This window comes from Molossus molossus, unplaced genomic scaffold (assembly GCF_014108415.1).
Source record: "Molossus molossus isolate mMolMol1 unplaced genomic scaffold, mMolMol1.p scaffold_m16_p_8, whole genome shotgun sequence".
In the NCBI taxonomy this organism is placed as follows: domain Eukaryota; kingdom Metazoa; phylum Chordata; class Mammalia; order Chiroptera; family Molossidae; genus Molossus; species Molossus molossus.
In genome coordinates, this window is record NW_023425402.1 from 47,841,919 (window position 1) to 47,868,763 (window position 26,845).

General features: G+C 42.6%; 1 pseudogene; it reads right to left on the reverse strand.

Moving 5' to 3' along the window:
- Positions 1-26,649, reverse strand: LOC118620722 (annotated as a pseudogene).
- Positions 26,650-26,845: the final 196 nt, after the last annotated feature.

Below are 26,845 nucleotides of genomic sequence, written 5' to 3' on the forward strand. Positions count from 1 at the left end.
TCAGCCCCCACAATCCTGCAGGCGCGCGGCCTGGGCGGCTGGGTCTTCGCGCGGTTGCGAGGCGCGCGCGCGCATCGGGTCGGTGGGCCGCCGGCTGGGTGCAGCCCCGTCTCCCGCAGGAAAGCCCGGGCCCCCGCGCTGCGAGCTGGGGGTGGGGTGAGAGGGGCTCGTGGTGCCTGAGGAGCAGACACAGTGAGACCTGTGAGAGTGCGCAAACACTGCCACTTTCCACGCTGACACCTACGATGATCCGACGCAGGCCTTGATTCCTGTATGCCGCAGCCAAGTGAGGGGCAAAGTTAGTTCCCAAGAGGCTGATGGAAAACGGGACGCGGGCCGGAGCACAGGCGCTGCGGCTGTTTTCGGGATGGGCTGCTCTAGCGGCCGCGCGCCCTTCTCCCTCCCACTTAGGAGGGAACCTCGAGGTCTGGAACTGCTCCGGCAGCTCGAGTCTCCCTCGGCACCGGAGTTGGGAGAGCCACGGAGGACCTGAATCCCACACTACCTCGGACGGAGAAAGGACCGGGGCCCGGGTGAGGACGAGCAGTCTTTGCTTGTCCAGCGGCCTTTCTGCGTCCTCTTCTCCATTAAAGTACAAAGATGGTCCTGGAGGGCCTTTTTGGCTACTTTCATTTTTCCTGGGTGGGTCGAGGGAGCCTTTCGCGGCTGAGAGGTGAGGTTGCTTTACCTGTGTGTTCTAGGGACAGAGAGTAGGGGCCACTTGCGGGACGAAGGCGTCCCCCTGCGCTCCCCGCCTCGCCCCAGCCTCCGCCAGGCCTCAGAGGCTTCGCGGCCGCTGGCGCTCCTTCTCCCTCTCTGCGCCTCGGTCTCCTGTGGAGCCGCGGGGCCTTCAGATGCTGCGCCCAGCTCCTGTCTCACCCCTGGGCATCCAAACCCGCGAAGCCTGGAGCGTTTCTCCCTCTGGGGAACCTCTCCGGGCTGTCAACACCCCCTACCCGCCCTTCATGCCACATACAGGTCACACACGACATACACAATATCACAAGTGTACACATGACATAGACTGCACACCATCTACACGAACGTTCTCACACTTGTGTACAGGCATACAGAAAAACGTTCACGCAGTAACAACCTTACGAAACATATTCACATTTGCACAAGACCTGACTCACAGCATGCACACAGATAGGCTTACATTCCTGCACACCCAGGCACACCGCACGTGCACGCCCTCCTGCACTGCCTGTCTGGAATGGACAGGAGGGAGTCATCAGGTTGGAGGTCAAGAGCTTTGGCCCTGAGACCTGGGCCTCCTCTAGGGATCCTCGCCCTGGCAGAGGCCCTGAGTTTTCCCGGGGGGGGGGGGGGGGGGCAATGTGCTGAGGCCGTGCTGTGCTCGTGCCCCTCAACTCCGAGGCGGCCACTTGATCAGGCCAGAGCCGAGCCGGCGCCGAAGACTGAACAGAGGGGCTCACTTACTGTGGCACCAGACACATGCCCACTAAAGGATTTAAGGGAGTGGGCGAGCCGCCCTCCTGTGGAGCCGGGGTTGGAAATGGGATGGGCAGGGAAGGATGGATCCGACCTTATTGACCCACATTCCCACCCAGGTGGGGCTGCCAGTCCTGGAAGGATGGCTTAGAGAGCTGGGTGACAGTGCCTTCTATAAAGCGAGTTTGCCAGATTTACATTAACGCAGATCTCCTCTGCGTCCGGGAACTGGAAAGGGTGCTTGCAGCGAGGGCGACATTCTGCAATCCTAATTAGTGATTTTTGTCCCCTTGTTACTGGGCTCAGCATCTCATGCAAATGAACCCTTCATTTCAGCCACATTACCCTAGCTCCAGAATTAACTGACTCTTATCTTTAATGATATGCCACTGAAGTTCTCTGAGCCAGGCTGGCTTTTTATCTTGATTACTCTAATCAATAAGAAACGATAGAGCAGAAGTATAAACTCTATTGGCTTTTACATGTTGCCAACAAGCCCTCTAGATGCCATTCCTGTTCATTGTTATTTATTGAAATGATCCTCAGCCTAACAACGGATGCAAATAAAAGGTGAACAAGAATTAGCCTTGGGGTTCATCCCAGTCAGTCCCTGTCACTTTCGTGCCCCCCACTCCCCAGGGAAGATTCTCAGTGTTTGGGCTTGAGAAGGTGAAAACATACATATTTTAAAAGAAATTGTTCTTTTCGAGACTCAAAAGACACACACACACACACACACACACACAAATTAAGAAACACCAGATTCTCCATCCCATCCAGGTAGTCTTAAAGGTAGAAGCTTTGAAAAAGCACTTTGAAACACAGAGCCTCATGGCTTGGAAATGTATCAAAACTGTAAGACACACACACACACCCTTCACCTACCTCATTGACTCACCTCCAGCTCACATACTTTTGTGTATCAATATCTATAGACACTTGTATATGTATGTATGAATAATTTCAGATAGTTTTAACTCAGGAAATGCAATTTCTTCCACTTGGTTCTCTTGGGAGAAAAATGGGGATTGAATCCTTTGCCGTCTGCAGATGATATCTTCAACTCTAGCTGGATGTTGGGTGATGACTGGCCAAGGCGTCAAAGCACCTCGAATGAGAAGTCTTTGGGTTCTTAGACGTCCAGCAACAAATGGGTTGAGACTGGGAACCTAACCCTCTCGCCTCTGGCAACCCGTCACCCACCCAAAGTCCAGGACCCCACCACTCCACCAGTCGCACTTCCTTCACAGGCTCAGTTTGCCAAGCATGGTTTATGTCCCAAGAAGCCAAAAAGAGGGAGCAGAATATTTCTTTCTTGGCTCCTTGAGAGTGAAGTGTTTGTGGTGTGTGTGAGAGAAACATCCCTCTTCACCTCCAATCTTGGCTCTGAATTTGGTCTCGGGCAGTGTGGGAGCTGTCTGGGCATCCCAGGGCTGCAGAACGATGGTCAACATCATTCATCAGAGTCATGTACTAATTTACTAGTTTTTGTTAGAGCTAACACAATCTATTGAGAGCCTAATGTGCACTAGTCTGTAGTGCGGCCCAGGCTCTGAGCACTGAGAACCTTTTCCTATCTCCCTTGCCCTGCCCCCCCCCCCCCCCCCCCCCCCCCCCCCCCCCGGCCCCGGGCTTTGAATGGGTTCCCGGACAGAAGTTCCGAAAGCACACTACCGGTTGGCGCGCACACACACAAACACACTCGCCACAGCCCGGCCTGACCTGCTTAGCAACCCTTCGGGGCGTACCACAACAGTCTAGAAGACGCATTCACGCCCGCCTGGCCACGCGCGGCCTCTCCAGCTCCCGCGGCTGCGAATTCTGCCCCTCTGTGCGGGGCGGGGTGGGGGTAAGCTGTGCGCTCAGTCTCTGGAGAGCGCACCCGGCCGCTGATCCCGAACCAGAAACCAGCATTCGAGCGGACGCACCCGCAAGAAGCAGCTCGCGGAGAGCCCAAGGGGCCGGAACACAAACTCAAGTCCGCCAAGGCCGCGGTGGAGCCGGGGAAGGAGAAGTTGGAAATTGCGGGCAGGCTAAGCATTTTTTTTTTTTTTTTAAATGACACGTGGGGGGAAGGGCTCGATGTATCAAAATCATGTAAAATTTCTGTTCTTAGCAGCATCCTTGTTATTAGGAATGATGACTAAACCGCCAGGATTATTCTGGACTGTAAGTTATCAAGAGCCCACTAATTTCACATTAAAGCCCATTGACTGCAACGACGTGATTGAAGGGTTTTTAACAATTAACATAATCAGAAAATGAGCTGAGATAATTTTTATTCAACTCATTACTTTTTAATCATGTATTTCTTTTAATTAATATCTTCTCCGTGAACATAACACAAAGCTGAGCCCCAGTGCTGGCCCAAGCCAGCCTGCGGGACTGAATTTGACACAGCCAAACATTTCCCCAGCCGCATTCATTGCATCTCTATTGTGGTATGGATAAAACAGAAAAGTCTTGTCCAAAAGTCACCATGTTGTTTTGAAACACAATTTAAGGGTGTGTGGTGGTGGTGGTGGTGTGGGGGGAGGTTGGGAGCGCACAAGGCCTACGCTTTTAATTCAACTTGACGTTTTATACTTGGGCGTCTCTCTTGGTCAGCCAGAGGGCTACAAATAGAAAGGAAGAAACAGGAGGAAACACAATAAGAAAGGGTTTTTGGAGATGATGATCCCATCCTGGGTTCTAAGAGAATTGGGCTTTGGCTGCTCATGCCTTCGTTTTTTTCTTTTTCCTTTTGTTTTATCCTTACCCGAGGACATTTTTGCATTTATCTTCAGATAGAGCAGGAGGGAGAGAGGGAGGAAGAGAGAGAGAGAAACATCAACGTGTGAGAGACACATCCAGTGGTTGCCACCCACACGACCCCATCCGGGGCAGGGGACAAACTGCAACCGAGGTCCGTGCCCTTAGCGGAACCGAACCTGAGACTCTCTGGTCCGCTGGCCGGCACTCTAACTGCTGAGCCAAACCATCCAGGACTGCTCACGCCTTTTACCCTAGCCGGCTGGAGGCTTCGAAAGCACGGAGCTGTTGGACAGCGCACCAGCCGGCGGAGGTGGTCTGGGCCAAGGCGTTCTGCCCCAGTCCCGTATACCCCAAACTCCTGGGCTGCGACGCTCTCCACGCCGCTGGCCGAAAGGGCGGCGACCTGTGGGCCCTTCTTCCTGGCAGGATCCTGAACCGCCGCAGCAGTCACTGCACACACCCCTCCTCCATCAGGCATTTGCATTGCAGTGTCGGGTCGTCCCCCCACTCGTCCCCCAACACTTTATGGTATCCCCAACACGGGAAACTTGATCCAACTCAAATGCCTCAAACAGGGCAAAGAACGGACGTTTTTGGTGGCAGAGAGGGCTCCAGCCTCCTCTTCAGCGAGCTCCTCCTTCGCTAGGGTAACTCCGCCCCAGGCGCATCTCGCCCGTGGCCTCCGCGACAATCCCCAAAAGGGCTGTCTGGACGAAGATCTCTCGCTGTGTGGGAGCCTCGTCCGCCACAGGAAAAAAGAAACAAAGCCGACCCCTGGTGGAAGAAAATGAAAGTTAAAGAAGATAAGGAAGGTTTAGGGGACCCACATGCCTAAACGGCGGTTCACGGGAAAGGGTGGCAGAAGGGAAAGAGGGCGGAACAGAATAACTAATGGAGAGGAAAATTAGAAGTGGCAGAAAACAGTAGAGATCACATAGCGCCAGGCTGGATTCAGGTGGAGAAAGCTGGAAAGAATGAGATTCAGAGAGCCCCCCGTTTTGGGGAGGGGGGCCCTTGAGCCAAGTATGCATCGAATGCTTGTGGCCTGGCCAGTATCAGGCTGGTAGGCAGGGCCATCTTCTCGTTCTCCCCAGTGGATATCTGGATGTTCTTTGATTACAGAGGGCAGAGGGAGGTTTCTGTTGGCCACTGGCAACCACTGACCGCCTGACCCAGAGAGTGTCCAGATTCCAGAAAATTACTCTCTTTCCTCTAAGCGAATTTCTGCTTCCCACCACCCTCTCAGTCTTAACCAGGTGATGGTAAGTAAGGCAAAAATCCAACCTACCAAGGGAAAAAAATAAAGGCCGAGAATGCAAGCTTCATTCCTCTCTGGTATTTATTAATTGTTGAATCTTAATGGGGAACATCTGGGGCACCAGCTTTGATGCCCAAAGGATGATGATATTTCAGGCACTAAAGGAAGTCAGTGATGGGAGAACCACTGTACTGAAGGCTCTGCTGATGACCAGGGTCAAACAGTAAAAAATAAAAGAAAGAAAAGGTGACAGCAAAGATAAAGATCTCTGATGAGCAAGTCACTTCACTGTTTACTCAGAGTGAGCACTTCAAGTTAATCAAGGGAGTACAAGGGATGGCATTTATGTCCTTTAGCTCTTTTTAAAGCCTTTATTGAATTCACTATCAAGATGTGCCTGTTGTTTCCTCCTCATCTTTCTACCTTATCTCCATACTCTTCTATGTGTCCTGATATTATACAGGGGTTTCTTTCACACACCCCATCTCCCCTGCAGCTATGATATGCCAGCAACATTTTCTTTTCCCAGAAATCCTCCCCCACCCGATTATCCATTTATCCAGAACTTTGCCCTGGGTCAGTTCTCAGGAAATACTTGTTGAATTGTTGACTATCTCTGAGATTCAGAGTTTGGGCTTACAAACCAGGACTATGAGCATGGTGGTCCTGGGCTGGAATCTGGTACAAATCTAGCAATTGCCACTCCTTGGCAACTAAGAACAATTCTTGCTGTTACAGGAGGCTGTGATCGAGTGTATGATAAAAAAGCAAAGCCATATGCTGTGCTTGTGCCTCTCCAATGCAAGTGTCAAAGACTGGGGAGAGGGAGATGGAGTGCAGAAAGACATGCAGAAAAGCACAGGTGTTCTGAAATCTGCTTGGAGAGAAGCAGGTCAGGAGGATCAGGTTGATGTCCTGGATAGAGGGCAAATGGCCTCTCTCGACAGAAATTAATGAGATAGTTGTAGCATATATTTGCCAAAGATATGGCTGCAGTAACATTAATAAGAGGTGAGTCCATGTTCTGGTGAGAGTAGACAGCATTATGTCCCACAGAGTTTTGTCAGAGACAGTATATGCCCTTTTTGGAGTTTCTTTACTTTGCCTCCTAGTAGAGCCTTGACCTACATCTGACCCAGTGATGACCTAGGCATGAGATGAGAAATGCCAAGTCAATAAAGGGAGCCCTGGCAAATGATTCCTAATTCCTGTGGCCACCCTCAAAGCCAGAGGCAAGCTTGTGAAGACCCCCCTTTGGCACGGGGCTCTCTGCTCAGACCACCCCATCTCATCTCTAAAGCTTTCATGCTCTCTCATCAGCTGTAGTCTCTTCACTCTTTCCTGTTCATCCGAGCATCATGACACACTCAGCTCACCCTAGTACTGTAACCACTGTAACAACCAGAATGTCTCATGGTCGCTCTGGCTAATTTCAAAAGTGATTCACTTTTTACAATTTAGACTGAGTCTAAAGCAGAGAAGAACGTACAATTATTAAAGCACTTTAAGATTCGAGACAGCCAAACTGCACAATTCAGGTCAGAACGTACACTTGAAGACTGAATTATCTGAATTGTGTACTCCACTCTCTGTCACCAGGTGATTGCATGATTTTGCCTTGCTCCGTAGACATAAATTTGGTTCTTAGAAAAAGCTTCTTGGACATTCTCAGGGTGCTTGAGGAAGAGCTTTGTACTTTGAATGGTTTGTTGGGGCTCCATCATCCCTTTGGTGAAAAACTTAAAATCGAGATAAAAACAACAATAAAAAGCAATTGGTATTCAGTGAAAAATACTAAACCTGAATATGTCACATTATATATAATGTCAGTTTTAAAATAGGTTTTAGTGTGAAAATTTTCCACCATACACGAAAGTAGAGTGTAATAATCCCCGATAAATTCATCACCCGACTCCGGTCAGCATCACATTTTGCTCTCTTGGTTCCTCTCTTCTTTTTGGTTTGGCTAGGGTATTTTAAAATTTATCCCAGATATTAATTATCATTTCAACTCTAAATACTTTGTTATACATCACCAAAAAATGGCATTTCATAGCCACATGGCAATATCACACTTAATGAAAAATAATAATTCTCTAATATATAGCATAATATTAAATTTTCTCTAATTAGCTAAAAATAATTTTTTTAAACAGTTGGTTTGTTCAAATTAGGATCCAAACAAGGTACACTTATATTTGGTTGTATGATTCTTAAATATATAAAAAAATTTTTTTGGTTGTTGCTATTATAGAGTTTAAGTCTTTTAAAATATTTATTTACTATAGTCTTTATTATACCCCCCCCCAACACCCTTTTTTCCACATGACATTGACTTTTTTCAGAAACCAGGTCATTTCTCCTGAGGACTATTCCACATTCTGGACAAGCTTGCCTATTTCCTCATGGTATCATTTAGCAAAGGTTTTCAGTGAAGCAGAGATTTAAGTTGTTTTTCTTCCTCCTGCATTTCCTGAAGACTAGAAGTAAGATTTATGATTTGAATAAATTCAGGTTCTTTTTATTTTATTTATTATTATTTTTTTAAATGTATCTTTATTGTTGAAAGTATTATAAATAGCCCCTCTTTTCCACCCCCATTGACCTCCTCCTCCCCACTCCCATCATCCCCCTCCTGCCTTCCCCACACTACTGTCTATGTTCATTGGTTATGCATATATGCATATAAATTCTTTGGTCCATCTCTTCCCGCCCCCTCCCTTCTTCCCTCTGAGGTCAGTCTAACAACCAATTTGTACTTCTTAATCCCTCATCTTTTTCACCCATCCCCCGAACTCCTCTCCCATCTGGCAACCAACAAAAAGTTCTCTGTATCTATGAGTCTGTTTCTGTTCTTCTCGTACATTTTGTTTGTAGATTCAATTGTTAATAGATATGTATTTATTGCCATTTTATTGTTCATATTTTTGTTCTTCTTCTTCAAGAAGACTCTTCAACATTTCATGCAATACCGGTTTGGTGGTGATGAACTTCTTTAGCTTTTTCTTGTCTGGGAAACTCTGTAAATGTCCATTGGTTCTAAATGATAGCTTACAGGATAGAGTAATCTTGGTTGTAGGTCCTTGCTTTTCATCACTTGAAATATTTCTTGCCACTCACTTCTGGCCTGCAAAGTTTTATTTTGAGAAATCAGCTGACAGTCTTATAGGAGTTCCATTGTAGGTAACTAACTGCTTTTCTCTAGCTGCTTTTAAGATTCTCTCTTTGTCTTGAACCTTTTGCATTTTGTTTTTTTTTTACTATTTATTTATTATTATATTTTTATCCTCACCCGAGGATATTTTTTGATATTTTGTTCAAATAGAGTGGGAGGGAGGGGGGGGAGAGAGAGAGAGAGAGAGAAACATTGACGTGAAAGGGACACATTGAGTGGCTGCCACCCGCACGACCTAACCAGGGCCAGGGACAAACTGTAACCAAGGTACGTGCCCTTAGCGGGAACAGAACCCGGGTCTCTCCAGACTGCAGGCCAATGCTCCAAGCGCTGAGCCAAACTGGCCAGGGCACCTTTTGCACTTTAATGATGATGTGTCTTGGTGTGGGCCTCTTTGGGTTTATATTATTTGAGATTCTCTGTACTTTTTGGACTTATATGTCTGTTTCCATCACCAAGTTAGGGAAGTTTTCTGTCATTATGTTTTCAAATAGGTTTTCAATTTCTTGCTCTCTCTCTTCTCCTTCTGGCACCCCCAGGATGTGAATGTTGGTACACTTTAAGTTGTCCCAGAGGCTCCTTACATTATTCTCATTTTTTAAAATTCTTTTTTTCTTTTTGCTGTTCTGAATGGGTGTTTTTGGCTTTCTTATATTCATGCATGGGCACTTTAAGAGGAGCTGCCTGAGACTCCAGCAGCCACAGCCTCCCTCAGCCTCAATTCCTGCTGGTTTTTACAGCCAGAGGTATGGGGACTTCTCTTCCTGGCACTGGAACCCTGAGCTGGGGGGCCTGATGTGGGATGGGGATCCCTTGCTCCTTAGGGAGGACCTTCCCAGCTGAGGTATTCTCCTGATTTTTATCCACCATAAGTGGGTGTGGGACCAGCCCGTCTGCGCCTGTGCCCCTCCTACCAGTCTTGATGTGGCTTCTTTAATTTCTTAGTTATAGGACTCATATTCGGCTCGATTTCAGATGGTTCTGAATGATGATTGTTCTATAGTTTAGTTGTAAGTTTGATGTGGTTGTGGGAAGAGGTAGGTACTTATGCCATGTTTACTTATGCCGCCATCTTTTTATTTTATTTTTATTATTTGGGCAAGAATACCATTAGTTAGAGAATCCCTTTTGACAGTTATCCTTCCTCCACATTGTGGATGCCATTTTGACCTTCATCTCCATTAGCCAAGCATGTACTTAATGCTATTTAAAGCCCCAGGAATCTAAATTGAGAGAGAGAGTCTCAGTCTCCTTAGATTCTGATCAGCATTCTAGTTTCATGTCTGGACTCTCATCACTCACTCAAGTGACGGGCCCTCAAAATGACCTCCCTTTTCAGGTGACAGGTGAATTAATAAAATTGGGGTCAAACCCTGACTCTTGCAAGCCTCAGCAGGATATTTATATCAGAATAGAAAACACCAGCCCACAGCCCTAATATTCATACACAGCTGGGAAACAGAATCGTGCCTGGGGTGGTGGGTACAGTGGAAATGTAATGTTCATACAAGAGCAAATATTAGCTCCTCTAAACAGGGAAGGATCATCTGAATAAGAAGGGGGAACTACAATGTGTGGAAATGAGCAGAAGATAAGTATGGGTCAGAAAAATAGAACTCATGTTTTTCAAACAGGTAGCCAGAAGTACATCCCCAAAACAGTCAGAGTCAGCATTTCTTTGTGGGAACTCCAGCCACCTTGCTTCCGAGAGCTCCCAGGGTATGTCGCATGCTGTCCCTAGAACTAGTCCTGTGGCCATCCTGGGATATTGATCCTTTTCCTCTGATGCACTGTGATGGTGTGTCTCACGGCTTCCTGCCAAAGTCTCACACTAGGCAACACTACCCTCTACACCAGTCTGGCTGTGCAAGTCCCTTGATGCCATCATTAGGGCACACTCATGGCCCTTCTCCTGTCTCTGACGAGTTCCTGATGCTGCCTGCAGAGTCACTGACATTGATGCCTTCGGAGACTCTTGCTCTTAAATTCTCAAGACAGCATAATTTTAAAAACAAAACTACATCTTTCGGTTCTTGCGGGTTTGGTTGTTACAGCCATTTTGCTCAGAAGAAGAGTCTTCTAAGGGGCTGGATTTGAGAAGCGAGTCCATGCTAGACTTCTTCATATGCCTAAAATCATCTCTCTCCCCATTTCTTTGTTCTTGAACCAAATGCTAACTCTCTGCTTCTGGGAATCCATCATTTCCCAGCAAGCCCTGGGTTTCTCAAGCTCCAGACCTCTAGTAGGCTGCCTCTCCTCCTTTACTTCCAACATGCTCAGATGTGTGTGCCCCAGAGCCCACATCTATTGGGCATACACTGGGACCCCTGCAATGTATGCTTTGTTTGCCTCATTACTGCTATCAAAATGGTCCCCAGAAAAAGTTAATACTAAGCCTGAAAAATATAGTGCCATATATAAAAAAATACATATAAAAATGAAAGAAAAAGGCAATAGGTGTAGTTAACTATCAATAACAAACAACTGATTTCAAGTTTCCCTCTTATCCTTAACCTTTTACAAATCAGCACAAGGTTTTCATCTGGGTACCCCCCAAAATTCTTTAAAGGTAAAGTAAGTGATAATCACAAAGAAATGTAGTGCTTCCAATTTTACTCCAGCAGACAATGCAATTAGCATACCTTAGCTTATACAGTTCACATACAAGTTTATACAGTTTATATAGTATTTCATCATGTGTCTCTAGAATGTGAAGGCTGGATGTGAGACTCTGGAACACAGAGATGGCTATAGCCAAGTAATAATCAATGAAGCAGAGATTTGCAATTATTTGGTTCACATGAACTGTTAGATAGCTAACCTGGATAACTCAGAGCCCAAGGCTTAGATTTTCTCATGTTAATTAGTTTCTCTAGTTCTTAGCATAGGTACAGAGTTGATGCTTAATTAATGCTCACTGATGAGGGTGACAACTAACATTTATGAAGCATGATACACTCCATCAAATCTTTTCTCACATAAAGTAGTGATAATTATAAAAACTTTACTATATGTCATGTAATTTCAACCTGAATAAAAATGTTGTGAGACTACAATAAGCATTATACCTCTATCTTTAAAACTTACACAGTAAGTTATTTGACCTATGAAGAGAAGGATAAGAAGGCTCTATGCCTTTTTAGATGATATAAACATGTTGTGATAATTTTTCTGCTTGCAAATTTTAGAACAAGTATCAAGAGGGAATGGAAATAAACTCAAAATGGATAAAAGACTTAAATGTGACTCATGAATCCATAAAAATCCCAGAAGAAAATGTAGGCAACAAAATTTCAGACATCATACACAACAGAATTTTCACTGATACATCACCTAAGGCAAAAGAAACAAAGGAGAAAATGAACACATGGGACTACATCAAACTAAAAAGCTTCTTCACAGCAAAAGAAACAATCATCAAAATGGAAAGGCAAACCACTGTATGGGAGAGCATAATGACATATCAGATAAGGGGTTAATTTCCAAAATATATAGAGTGCTCATACAACTCAACAAAAGGAAGACAAAGAACCCAATTAAAAAATGGGCCGAGGAACTAAATAGACACCTCTCCAAACAGGACATACAAATGGCCCAGAGACATATGAAGAAATGCTCAACATCACTAATCATCAGAGAGATGCAAATTAAAACAACAATGAGGTATCACCTCACACCTGTCAGAATGGCTGCCATCAACAAATCATCAAACAACAAGTGTTGGCGAGGGTGTGGAGAAAAGGGGACTCTAGTGCACTGCTGGTGGGAATGCAGACTGGTGCAGCCACTGTGGAAAACAATATGGTGTTACCTCAAAAAATTAAAAATTGAACTTCCATTTGACCCAGTGATTCCACTTCTAGGAATATACCCTAAGAAGCCTGAAACACCAATCAGAAAGAATATATGTACCCCCATGTTCATAGCAGCACTATTTACAATAGCTAAGATCTGGAAACAGCCCAAGTGTCCATCAGTAGATGAATGGGTAAAAAAGCTGTGGTACATAATCAAAACAGCCTGGTACTGGCACAAGAACAGGCATATAGACCAGTGGAACAGAACAGAGAACCCAGAAATGGACCCAAGGCAATATGCTCAATTAATATTTGACAAAGGTGGCAAGAGCATACAGTGGAGTAAGGACAGCCTCTTTAATAAATGGTGCTGGGAAAATTGGACAGCTACTTGGAGAAAAATGGAACTAGACCATCAACTTACACCCTACACGAGAATAAACTCAAAATGGATAAAAGAATTAAATGTAACTCATGAATCCATAAAAATCCTAGAAGAGACTGTAGGCAACAAAATTTCAGACATCATACGCAGCAGAATTTTTACTGACACATCACCTAAGGCAATAGAAACAAAGGAGAAAATGAACACATGGGACTACATCAAACTCAAAAGCTTCTGCACAGCGAAAGATACAATCATCAAAACAGAAAGGCTACCCACTGTATGGGAGAGCATAATTGCTTATGATATATCAGATAAGGGATTAATTTCCAATACATATAGAGTGCTCATACAACTCCACAAAAGGAAGACAAAGAACCCAATTAAAAAATGGGCCGAGGAACTAAATAGACACCTCTCCAAACAGGATATACAAATGGCTAAGAAACATGTGAAGAAATGCTCATCATCACTAATCATCGGAGAGATGCAAATTAAAACAACAATGAGGTATTACCTCACACCTGTCAGAATGGCTGCCATCAACAAATCATCAAATAACAAGTGTTGGCGAGGGTGTGGAGAAAAGGGGACTCTAGTACACTGCTGGTGGGAATGCAGACTGGTGCAGCCACTGTGGAAAACAATATGGTGTTACCTCAAAAAATTAAAAATTGAACTTCCATTTGACCCAGTGATTCCACTTCTAGGAATATACCCTAAGAAGCCTAAAACACCAATCAGAAAGAGTATATGTACCCCCATGTTTGTAGCAGCACTATTTACAATAGCTAAGACCTGGAAACAGCCCAAGTGTCCATCAGTAGATGAATGGATAAATAAGCTGTGGTACATATACACAACGGAGTACTACGCAGCTGTAAGAAAGAAAGACCTCTTATCCTTTGAGACTACATGGAGGGACCTGGAAAGTATCATCCTAAGTGAAACAAGCCAAACAGAGAAAGACAAGTTTCATATGATCTCACTTATCTGTGGAATATAATGAACATAACAGTCTGAGGAAGGGGGTAGTCCCAGAGACACGGAAGTTGGATACAGACTGACAATCCCCTATTTGGGGGGTGGTGGGGGAGAGATAAACCACAAAACTTATATGCATGTATGCATGAACAGAGGACATGGACAACAAACTGGGGAAAGGGCAGGGAGGGAGGGGGAGGGGGGAATCAGTGGGGGAAAAAGGAGAAACATCTGTAACAAAAATTAATTAATAAAAAAAAAAAAGCTGTGGTACATATACACAATGGAGTACTATGCAGCTGTAAGAAAGATCTCTTATCCTTTGAGACGACATGGAGGGACCTGGAAAAATTATCCTAAGTGAAACAAGCCAAACAGAGAAAGACAAGTATCATATGATCTCACTTATCTGTGAAATATAATGAACATAACAGTCTGAGGAATGGGGTAGTCCCAGAGACATGGAAGTGGGGTACAGAATGACAAACCCCAGAAGAGGGGTGGTGGGGGAGAGATAAACCACAGAACTTATATGCATGTATGCATGAACAATGGACATGGACAACAAAGGTGGGGACAGGGCGGGGAGGGAGGGGGAGGGGGGAATCAGTGTGGGGGAAAAGAGAAACATCTGTAACAACAAATAATTAATTAATTAATTAAATATGCCCACATAGGGTCAACTGGGATCCCCTGGGATTAGAGTTCCTAGTCTAGAGCAGTGAATGTGCATAGGCCTGGGGACATAGTTTGTAGGTTTATTGACTCAGTGACAGTGAATGCTGGACCTATGAAAACATTAATTCTGGCTTACAAGTCTAGGAACAAAAAATAAACCGTTTTATGTTTTCTTTTTTGGGGGGGTGTGTGTGCAAATTTGATTTAAAACATTTTTTAATCTTTATTGTTAAAAGTATTACACATGTTCCCCCTTTTTCCCCCCATTGACTACCTCCTTCCCATTCCCACCCCCTCCTGCCTTCCTGTTTTTTTATTATGAAACATTTTAATCATAACAAAGAGTAGGGACACCCATATGTCCATTGCTTATATGTAATAATTGTTAATATTTTGCCATATTTGCTTCATATATTTTGCTAAAGTATTTTGAAGAAAATATATGCAGTGCACATCCCTAACAATTAAGGACCATTTGTCTACATAACCTCAATGCCTTTATCACACTTAACAAAATTAACAAGTATTTTCTAATATTACCTAATATCTACTTTATAAAATAAACTTCATATTATCATTTCATAGGCAAATGAAATTATAACAGTAAGTGGAAAAAAATCAATTCTTTAGCTACTGGTATTCACCTTTGTTGTCCACAAAGGTGGCTTGGTGTTATCAATAGCTAGGGCTGAGGACACCTGCATTGTTTTTGGTTTTGCTGCTAATTTGTGGTGAGATCACAGATGCGTTCCTCAATTCCTCCTTTTCTCAGGTTCCTTGCTTGCAAACAGAGGACAGAATAGATTATTTCCACTGAGGTTTACTTGAAGAGCTGATAACCTGTAGGCCTAAAGATTATTTGGCTCTATTTTCACATATATTGAGATAGTTCGAGAATAATGCAGAAACACGTTGTTTTACTGTCTTAATCCATTCAGGTTGCTGTAGCAAAATCCCATAGACTGGGTGGCTTATAAACAACAGAAATTTATTTCTCACAGTTCTGGAGGCTGGAAGTCCCAGATCAAGGTGCCAGCATGGTTGAGTGAGAACCTTTTTCTCCGTCCCAGACTTCTTGTATCCTCACATGCTGGATGGGGCTAGGGAGCTCTGTGGAATCTTTTTTATAAGAGCACTAATCCCATTCCTGAAAGTTCCTCCCTCATGACCTAATTACCTCTCAAATACTCTAACACCATCAAATTGGGTATTAGGATTCTGATGTGAATTTTGAGGGGACACAGACATTCATGGTTCTATCTAAGGTAGCATTCTTCCTCTGCAAGAATATGCACGTATCACTAACTCCTTTTTCTTTTTTCCATGATATTGCCTTGATGGTGTAGCAGTGGCTGCTCCTTAAATGAAACTGAGCCAGAGGGTTTTCTGACTTTACCAGGGTGGCACAGGGAAGGAAATGCATATCTCTAGATTTTCATTTCTTGAGCTGTGTGATGGTTAGTTTTTTGTGTCAACCTGGCTAGGCTACAGTACCCAGATATTTAATTAAGTACTAATCCAAGTGTTGCTGTGAAGGTATTTAGTTGATGTAAGTTAACATCTACAGTCAGTTAACTTTAAGTAAAGCACACTACTCTCAATGATGTGTATGGGCCTTATCCAATCAGTAAGACCTTAAGAGCAAAAACAGGTTTTTTAAGAAGAAATTCTGCTTCAAGACTGCAACATCACATAAAACTGAAACTTGTAAACATAAACAGCAGTTTGGTGGTTGCCAGAGGGAAGGGGTGGGAGTGGGCGGGGGGTGGAGGGAAGGGGGCCTAATATGTGATGACAGAAGATGATTTGACTTTGGGTGGTGGGCACATAGTACCATATACACATCTTGTAACATAGAAACCCATACCTGAAACCTATATGATCATATCAACCAATGTCACCCCAATACATTTAATAAAAAAAGAAGTTTCCCACAAATGTCTTTTACAGTGATGCCCAAGTTAAAAAGTAGGCACAACTAAATTAATAAGTAAAAACAAATAAAACAAGACTACAACATCAACTCACCGTCTTGGTTTCCAGCCTGCTTACCTGCCCTATAGCTTTCAGACTTATCATCCTCCACAATTGCACAGGCCAATTCCTTTTTTCCATAAGTGAATCTCTTCATGAACACAGTATATATCCTATTGGTCCTGTTTCTCTGGAGAACCTTAACTGGTACAACCTGCTTTACAGATCAGAATAATTTTAAACATTATATATGTTGCAAATTACCTTGGAATCCTCTAATTCAGAATTTTATTAATGTAGAATTTTAATTACTTAGACAAATGTTACTTTGAAGTCTAACTTTTTTTTAATATCTATGAAGAAAAGCATGGGGTAAAATGATAGATCATAGATGGCAATGGTTTACCCAAAAGGAGAATAATACATAAAGTGCATAGTTAGAGAAGCATCTACTACACTCTGGAATCACCTCCTAAATAACCACCTGAGTACAAGTCTTAAGCTCAGGCTCTGGTTTTTGGAAGCATCTAGACTTAGACCTCCAGAAGCAACTGAAACTGTTGATTAGAAAGAAGCATTCAAAATCAGCTATGTTAACATCATTTTTGCACAATATTTTTTAACATTAGTTTGGAACACTTAATTTAAAGAAATCTTACATATGCAAACAATGAGACATCAAGTGTTGGCATAAAAGTTGGGGAGAGGTAAATCTTTAAAACTAATGACATGAGTATAAACAGGTATAAATCACTTAAGAGAAGTATTTGGAAGTATGTTATAATATTTAAATAACTTCCAAATTTGTAGAAAGTCTTGTATATGCACCCCTAAAGATATACGTACAAAGATACTCAATGTCAATTCATTAGTAACACCAAAAAAAAAAAAAAAAGTCCATTAATGGGAGAACGAATGAGTAGAATTTTAAATAAAATGTGGCAATCCATAGAAGTGGTTAAAGGGAACTAACTATATCTAAATAGATCAGCATGAATAGATGTCAAAAATATAATATTGGCCCTGGCCAGTTTGGCTCAGTGGTTAGAGCATCAGCCCGCAGACCAGAGAGTCCCAGGTTCAGTTCCTGCTAAGGGCACGTACCTTGGTTGCAGTTTGTCCCCTGCCCCGGTTGGGGTCGTGTGGGTGGCGACCACTCAATGTGTGTCTTTCACATTGATGTTTCTCTCTCTCTCTTTTCCCCTCTCTCCCTCCCGCTCTGTCTGAATGCAAAAGTGTCCTTCGGGTGAGGATAAAAAATAAATAATATTGAGACCCTGGCCAGCTAGATCAGCTGGTTAGAGCATTGTGCCAATATGCCAAGGTTGTGGGTTCAATCTCCAGTTAGGGCACATATAAGAAATAACCAATAAATACATGGATAAGTGGAGCAGCAAAGTGATATTTCTCTCTCTCTCAAATTAAAAAATAAAAAAAATATATATATAGTATTGAGAGAAAATAGCAAGATGCAGAATAATTCACACACACAACCATATTTATAAACTGAAAACATGAATCTATATTTTTATATTTATACAAAAGTATACAATAATTAGTCGGAAAGACACACTTTGGTAGCCAGCCCCTAAAATGGCTCACGGTGATCCCTGCCTCTGAGTCTTCATACTCTTGTATAATCTCTTCTTGAATTTGGCCTGGGTTTAGTGACTCCCTTGTAATAAATAGAAGCAATGAGATGTCATATCCACGATTAGGTATAAGAAACTGTGACCTCTGCACAACCAATGGACACAGACAATAGTTTGGGGAAAGCAGGAAGGGGGTGGGAGTGGGGAGGAGGAGATCCATGGGGGAAAGAAGGGGAAACATCTGTAATACTTTCAACAATAAAAAAAACAAAACAAAACTCTTTTGGATCTGAGACCCATTTAAAAAGCTGAGTAGAATCACAGAAACACTCTGCCTATTAGAACTTCCTGACCAGCTGCCAACCCGACCCCTCTGTCACACTGTCCCAGAGCAGATGGTACTGCAGGAAAGGTCATTCTGAAATGACTAAAACTTTGAGAGCATGAAACAGAGGGAGAAATATAAGAATGTGATGTTAAAACACTATCATAACAAACCTTCAGAACTTTCTGAGACTTCTTAACTACAGGAAGTAAAATTTAAAATTTTTCATCACTTTTAAAATCTAAAGTGGCTGTTGCTTTGTCTTCAGTCCTTTCCTTTATATACATTTTTATGTTCTTTCTTGTGTGCGCCTCCCTCTACTATGCCTACTAAAACTGCTTAAAATAAAAAAATTTCTTTCTTTATTGATTTTAGAGAGAGGAAGGGAGAGGAAGCAAGAGATAGAAACATTGATGAGAGAAAACATTGATTGGCTGCCTCCTGCATGCCCCTCACTGGGGATTTGGCTCAGAACGTGGGTATGTGCCCTGACCGGGAATTGAACTGGAGACCTCTAGGTGCATGGGTTGATGCTCAACAACTGAGCCATACATGCTGGGCTGAAACAGCTTTTTAATGAAAGGGCAGGAGTTTACAATTTAATCCATATTGCACAATTCACCTTGCAGCCTCTGCCCAGCAGGGTGCTGTAACATCCAGACCTGATGTTTTGGTTCAGTCCAGTGAATAAAGCCTCTTTAGGCACAATGAAAAAAAAAAGAAAAAGTAAAAAGGAAACTGTGACCTCTCTCTTGTTGGTTCTAGCTTTTCTAGCTCTGATGAAGCAAGTTGCATGTTGTGAGTTGCTCTCCGGAGAGGCCCGTGTGGCAAGGAACTGAGGGCAGCTTCTATCCAAGAGCCAGGAAGGAACTGAAGCCCTCAGTTTGACAGCCTTCAAGGACCTGTTAATGACAACTGAGTGAGCTGGGAGCAGATTCTGCCCCAGTTGAACATGGAGGTGACTGCAGCCCTACCTCTTGACTGTGGCCTTGTGAGAGATCCTGAGCCACGGGATCCAGCTATAACACACACATTCCCGATTCACAGAAACTGTAATAATAAATGTTGTTCTTTTAAGCCACTAACATTTTGGAGTAATATATTAGTAGCAATAGATACTAATACATCAAATTGTGAGGCTTATAGTCTAGATTGGGGAGTGAGTAGGAGGAAATGGGATTAGCAGAAAAATAAAGGGAAAGTTAAATTTCTTTCATAAAAATGACTTGAAACAAACATGGCAGAATGTTCAAAATTATTAAAAATCTGGATTTTGGGTACATGGGTGTTTGGTATATTATTGTATGTGCTCTTCTGTATTTTCTTTATTTCTCAAAAAATAATAAATTCCCAGTAGCAGACTATGAGAAAAACCCAGGGCTGAGATGCTCTCTTCTAGCTCTCTGAATATGAGAAATCCACCTTTTGTGTATTTCTCATTTTGTGAGAAATACAACTTTAGTTCCGCAAAGTTGTTGGAGCCTTTCTTGGTATATTCTTTAAGTTATTATTTCATTTATTCTCTATAGAGTTATTTGCAGGAGATAATGGAAAAGAGAGAAGCTCATTTAAATTTTAAATTAAAAATCACCAGATTGCAGGAATGGTGACTCTAAGACACGAGACATTAAAAATGGAAGGGGCATTTGATTTATTTTTGAAAATTATGTCATGCTAAGTTGAAAACATAAATTACTCAAATATATGTCAAACAGTTGTAATGAGACAAGTGTAACTATTATCCTACAAGTCAGATAAAACTCCTCTCCCACAAGAAAGCAGCACTGGGCTACCTACACTTTTTATTCTTTTTTCTTTTGTCTTTAAGATAAACCAACTTAAAAAATGTTTATTCACAAGGATAGATTTAAAATGGGTACATGATAAAGTAGTAACTTAAATTATTGGGTATATCATTTTTATTACATCTTGCCACCTATTCACTGCTCCTTCTGCATTTTAGTGATTTATTGTAATTAATCATACAGTGTGTGGAAAAGTAGGTTTAGTTATAAGTACACGTAAGACAATTTATTCTTGTATTATTATCAATTATTTTCCATATGAACAATGTGAACCTACTTTTGCCCCACCCTGTGTGTGTGTGTGTGTGTGTATATATATATATATATATATATATATATATTTATCCTCACCTGAGGACATTTTTCCATTTTTTGTTCAGATAGAGTGGGAGGGAGAGAGAGAGAAACATCGATGTGAAAGGGACACATCGAGTGGCTGCCACCCGCACGACCAACCAGGGCCGGGGACAAACTGCAACCGAGGTACATGCCCTTAGCGGGAACTGAACCCGGGTCTCTGTGAACTGCAGGCCAACGCTCTAACCGCTGAGCCAAACTGGCCAGGGCCACCCTGTATATATTTAAATCATTTGGATCTATAAAAAAAGAGACATTACTTGTAAAAACTTAATAATTATGCAACTTACAAATATTAGCTTTAATTTTAAGGCTCATTTTCACATTCCTTTTCTTTAGATTAGCCATTTTATGGGGGCCATCTTGAGTTCCTCTTACAGAAAATCCAGTATAACAGTGTTTCTTTCATTTCATAATGAATGGTACAATTAAGATTTAATTAGAAGCACACTAGTAAGCGAATTAAAATATACTCTGAACCTGTAAATGAAATGTTACATTTTAAATTGCTCACATGTTGCAACCTACCTTCTCTAAAAAGCTACCATATATAAACTTAATTTGAGATGGAGCTTTTTAAAATAACATGATTGCTTGTTACACTGGACCTCTTCTTTGTCATGTGCCCACCAAAACTCATTTTATTTAAAGAAGACTCAGAAATGCTTCAAAGAAGAAAAAGGGAGTTTTCATTGCATTTTCTTTACAAAGGACATTCTGTAGAAGTATTTAAGGGTGAAAATACTCTCCTACTTTTCCTCCCCCTTTTCATAGATGCACAAAGAAACACATTTGGGAAGTGATTTATCCATCACATGTGAATTAATTTTGATTCATATAAATATGTAGCTTTATACTTAAGACAATGCTTTAAAAAACTAATACTTCCTTTTAGAATATGTGCCTTTACTACTGTGTCTAATCCCATTTTTTCCTTCAAATTTACATGTATCATTTTCAAGACTGAAGTAGAGGGTACATTTAAAGAGAATGTTGCAATTATAGGCGTTGTCATTTGGATTGGGATTAATTGCTTCCTGAAAGGTAGAACAGAATAGCAATTTAGAGGTTTCAGGTAAGAGAGGAGTTCAAGGCTGCTGAAAATAACTTACTGTACTGACATGTCTTGGCTGTCGGAAGAAGAGTGGCTTTGCTTCAAACGAGATTTCAGGCAATTAATGCCTAGGGCTTGAAAGGTTTCTGACAGCTTGGCCTGAAAGTTGAGAATTAGTATCTTAGACCCTTTCCTACCCTGAGTCCAGAATACTTTACACCTGAATCCAGAGGGCCTAATCATGGAAAAAAGCAGAGAAATAACCAACTGCTTGTAATCACTGTGGAAATGAGGACTTGCAGGAAATCCTAAACATGCGAGGTCTTAGGTCTTAACATTCACAGGATGATCCAGAATTTGTGTTTTAATTAATTAATTTATTTTTATCCTCACCTGAGGACATTTTTCCCCCCATTTTTTGTTCAGATAGAGTGGGAGGAAAAGAGGAAAAGAGAGAGAGAAACATCGATGTGAAAAGGACACATTGAGTGGCTGCCACCCACACGACCAACCAGGGCCAGGGACAAACTGCAACTGAGGTATGTGCCCTTAGTGGGAACTGAACCCGGGTCTCTCTGGACTGCAGGCTGATGCTCGAACCGCTGAGCCAAACCGGCCAAGGCCAGAATTTATGTTTTTAATGCAGAGCATTTCTGGAACCAACTTATAACCCACATGTCTCTGTCATTAAGACAATATGTTATCCTAATCAATATATCTTCTAATAATGAAGTGGGTGATATTTTAATATATATATTTTTAATTAATTAATTTTTGTTATAGATGTTTCAGTTCAAGTCTGGAGGTTGGAAAAAAAAAATCAATATTCCAGCTCAAAGCAGTGGAGTGGGATGAGATCCCTCTTACTCAGCCTTTTTATTTCATTTAGGTCTTCAATTGATTGGATGAGGCCCACCCACATCAGGAAGGGCAATCTGCTTTACTCAGTGTACTTATTCAAACATTAGCTTGCCCAGAAACATCCTCACAGACACACCCAGAATGTTTGACCAAATGTCTGGGTATCCCATAAACCAGTCAAATTGATATACAAAATTAATTACCATAAGTCAGCTCCTTTTTAACTTGGCACCCATATGCATCTCCTACAACCAAACAATCTCTAAAGATAACAAAGTCATAATTCTACCTAACATGACACAACTATACTGTGTTCAACCAAAGACAAGCTAATCCCTTCCCCAGAAAAGAGGTAGTCCTTAGTGATGTTTAGTCTTCTTGACATCTCATAACTTAAATACTATGAGGTAAAATTAGCAATACTTAAATACTATGACACAAAGTAAATAAACCTTATGTTATATGATAAGGGAATAAGACAGTGAAGAAAACAGAGAATTATACACACATTCATAACACAGTAAAGAGGAATACTCATGACAATTAGAATATAGAAACTCCTTATTTCTATAACTGGTCACATGGTCAAAGTTAGTATTTATAACTACCTTTTTTCCACTACCTATTCTGTACTCCCTTTGCCTTCAGCAAGCACCTCAACTGGTCATGGCTCTTTACCAGGTAGGGTGACCCACAACTTCATTCCTGAATGGTTAGGGCCATTAGAGGTCCTGCTTGGACTGGGTTGCTGTAGTTTTCCATTGGCCTTAATCACAGGGCATGGTAATACTAAGGGATCTCCTGTAGTCCAGGCATAGTCTTCCTTACTTCCACTGTGAAGCAGTAGTCTAATTTCCTCTTGGTAGTCAGCATCAATCATCCCAGTCAGCAGTTACTTCTTTCTTTGCCTGTTGATTTAGCTATATGAGGAACCCAAAGTGGCCCAGCAGCAGTCTTAACTTCCAGTTCAATGGAATCATTGTTGTACCTCCTGGTGGAAACATTCCTTGCCTTTAGAACTAGGACCTCTGGGCCAGCAGAGCATTAGGTCATGGGAACAGGAAGCAAAAATTTTGCTAGTGGATCATTAGGGGTAATAGTGAGCAGCGCTACTCCCATTTCCATCCCTGGACCAGTGAATTCTGGCTATGGGAGAAACAACACCATATATCAGTTAGCTAACAACAGATATTTTTGTTATATTAGGAAATGGACTCAGTGATCAGAATTTGGTTATTGATAATATACAAATACTAAAGTACACATATTCACATACATTTCCATTAATTTCTTTATTGAGCAAGTATTTACTTGAAAATATATTGATATACACTTGAAGTTCTAATAAGATTCATCTATTAGAAACATATGTTTACAACCATACAGCCTGTCAGGCAAATGTCATTGTTTTAAAAATATCTCCAAATGCACAAGTTATTAAATATTCTATTTGAGGATGAGAGATTTGAAAATGAGATTGGATACAGGAGTGAATAAATGAGACTCTGCAAAGTGTCATAAATGAACAACATTATTTACATGTTCCATGTGTTCAGGTCATTCTAGTCAGGTGTGCAAAATTTATGGGCATTAGAAATTAATTTACTGCATTTTTTGCATATTAAAGAACTAGGAAAATGAAAGTATAAGTTTCCACTGATGTATCAATGGAAAAAGCATTAAAAGTGAATGTGCATTTGCATTACATAAATTCAATGTAACAAATGTATTTTTTTTTTTTTTTTTAATCCTCACCGGAGGACATTTTTCCATTTTCTGTTCAGGTAGAGTGGGAGGGAGAGAGAGGAACAGAGAGAGAGAGAGAGAAAACATCGATGCGAAAGGAACACATCGAGTGGCTGCCACCCGCACAACCGACCAGGGCCGGGGACAAACTGCAACCGAGGTACGCGCCCTTAGCGGGAACCGAACCCGGGTCTCTCAGGACTGCAGGTTGATGCTCTAACCGTTGAGCCAAACCGGCCAGGGCAATGTAACAAATGTATTGAGTGCCTACTATGTCCAAGGCATTAGGCTACTTGGAGAAAACAGGCTATGAGGAAGAAGAAGAAAACTATAAAAAAATGTGGCATCTACAAAACAAGACATGGACATTTGTGGGGTAGAGGAGCATCAACCTGATTCAGGGTATTGGATCCGGAGTGAGGTGAGAAGGGTTTCCATACAGGGGCAGCAGTGAACTCTGTAGTGTTAGGTTAGAATTAGTAACAACAGTGGCTAGAGATACAGATAGATATAAAAATAAATATAAATTTAAATGTATATGTGTGCATATTTATGTATATGTACACACACACACACACACATACATATGTATTTCCCTGGTTCTGTCCACTGAGAAAGCCTAATAGCAGAGACACCCCAATAGTAATGATCACACATAGTGCTCAGATCGTGGCTTCTAAATATCATTCTCTGCTAAAAGAAACCAAGAATCTTTGGAGAAATAGCTGATCCCACCACTGGGGCAGGAAAAGCACAAATTTAGCCTAAGTCATCTTGTGCCAGAAAGTAAGATGTTCAAAGAACGATGGGGAAATGTCAAGAACATATAGAAATAGTTTGAATAGGCTTCTACTGGCCAAACTGAGCATCATTTATTGTTACACAAATCAAATTTCCTACTAATTCAGTTTTTTGGTAACAAAAATGAAACAAAATGTAGCCATCATAAGCAAATTTAGGAACTCAAAACAATATCCAAACAGATTGGGTAAAAAGTAACTCTAAGACTCCTCAGAAACATAAATTTGCACCATAAGCCGAATAGGAATTAGTATAGTAACTTTGCAATTTACAAGACAAAAATGAAAGCAGGGTGACAAAATAGCCAGGAAATAATTTTCTACCAAACTTGTCATCTACCTGTCAGAGAACTGTTTTCTAGATCGTTAGCTTACATTCTTTTTACATCCCAGCAGTGGTATCAGGACACTTGTTAGAGAGTGTCCCCTACTATTGCCTTGGGCATCTCAGAATACACATGGGAGTTTGAAGTTGTGCAGATTTTCCAGTTTTTGCACTGGATGCAGATTTGTGCTGCACCCTGGGAACCCGTTCAGTCCCAAGCAAACCTGGACATTAGTCACCCTTGGACCAGGCTACATAGTGTGAGAACTTAGTCCTGCACTGCCCAACACAGCACCACTAGCCAGATGGAACTATATAATTAATTAAATAAAATTGAACATTCAGTTCCTCAGTGGCAGTAGCCACATTACAAGTGCTCAACAGCCACATGTGGCTAGTGGCTACTGTATTGGACAACATAGATACACAGTCATAATATTTCCTCCCACTGACCTGGACAAATATGATGGCTTGTTGTGGATAATAAAGGGTGGCAGCTAATCCCATGAAACCAGGTGGATATACCAGCTTCTTTGTTTTTGTACTTCTAGCCAAAAGGAGCCCAACACCACCAGCAAAACCAATAATACCAAGTCCTGGGAGGAGTGGGGGGGAGCAGGAGATGCATTTGGGGGACATTCATAGCTGTCTAACCCCCACTGAACCAAACTGCATCTTGGGCTTAGTTTGGGAGTATAGTTCTTGACACCAACTTTTATATGGCGCGCAATACTGCTGGAAATGAGAGACAATTTCTTCAGGTTGAATCCTTGGCTCCTCCACATATTTAGACTGACCCTCGGGAACGGAGTAGAGTGAAAGCTCATTAACCTCCACAGAAGTTTTGTGAGGTGAGTCCTTCTGAGTTGTATAGACGCTGGAGGCGAGCAGTCAGGCTCAGGCTGGCCGGCCCCACCGACCTCTCTGAATTACCTCGAACCTGTCGCTGGCGGCGGCGCGGGCGGGTCCGTGGTTTTTGTTGTTGTTTTGGTTTGGTCTGTTTTAAGCTTGGAAGCCATAAGCTCCACTACCAAAAAAAGTCAACAGACGTGTTTACACTTTCCCAACAAAATGACGGGTAAGATTATGTTAAGAAACACCAAGCAAAAAAATCTGCAAAGGCACCTGCCCGCGGTTTTAGGGAGCGCACTCGAAATTCCCACGAGTCCGTCTTTCTGCGGCGTGGCTTCTAGAGCGCAGGGAACTCCCACAGCGGTGGGCGATCGAGGGCCAGGGGCCCCGAGATCTAATTGCTCCAAGCAGTGGACGCCTGTCTTCACAGGGCGGGCAAGCCTCGGCTCGGCGGCCCACGGCCGGACCCCATCCCGGGCGACGCACCCCTCCGTCAGCCGCCCGACGCCGGCTGGGGCGCGAGGCGGCCCGAGTGTGCGCACTCCTGCACGCACGCCGGCCCGCGGGCCGTGAGAGGCTCTTGCCAGCCAATGGGGCGGGGCGTCGCGCGCCGGGGGCGGGACAATGGCGCGCGCACCTCGTGACCCCACTCGCGGCCTGCACCCGAG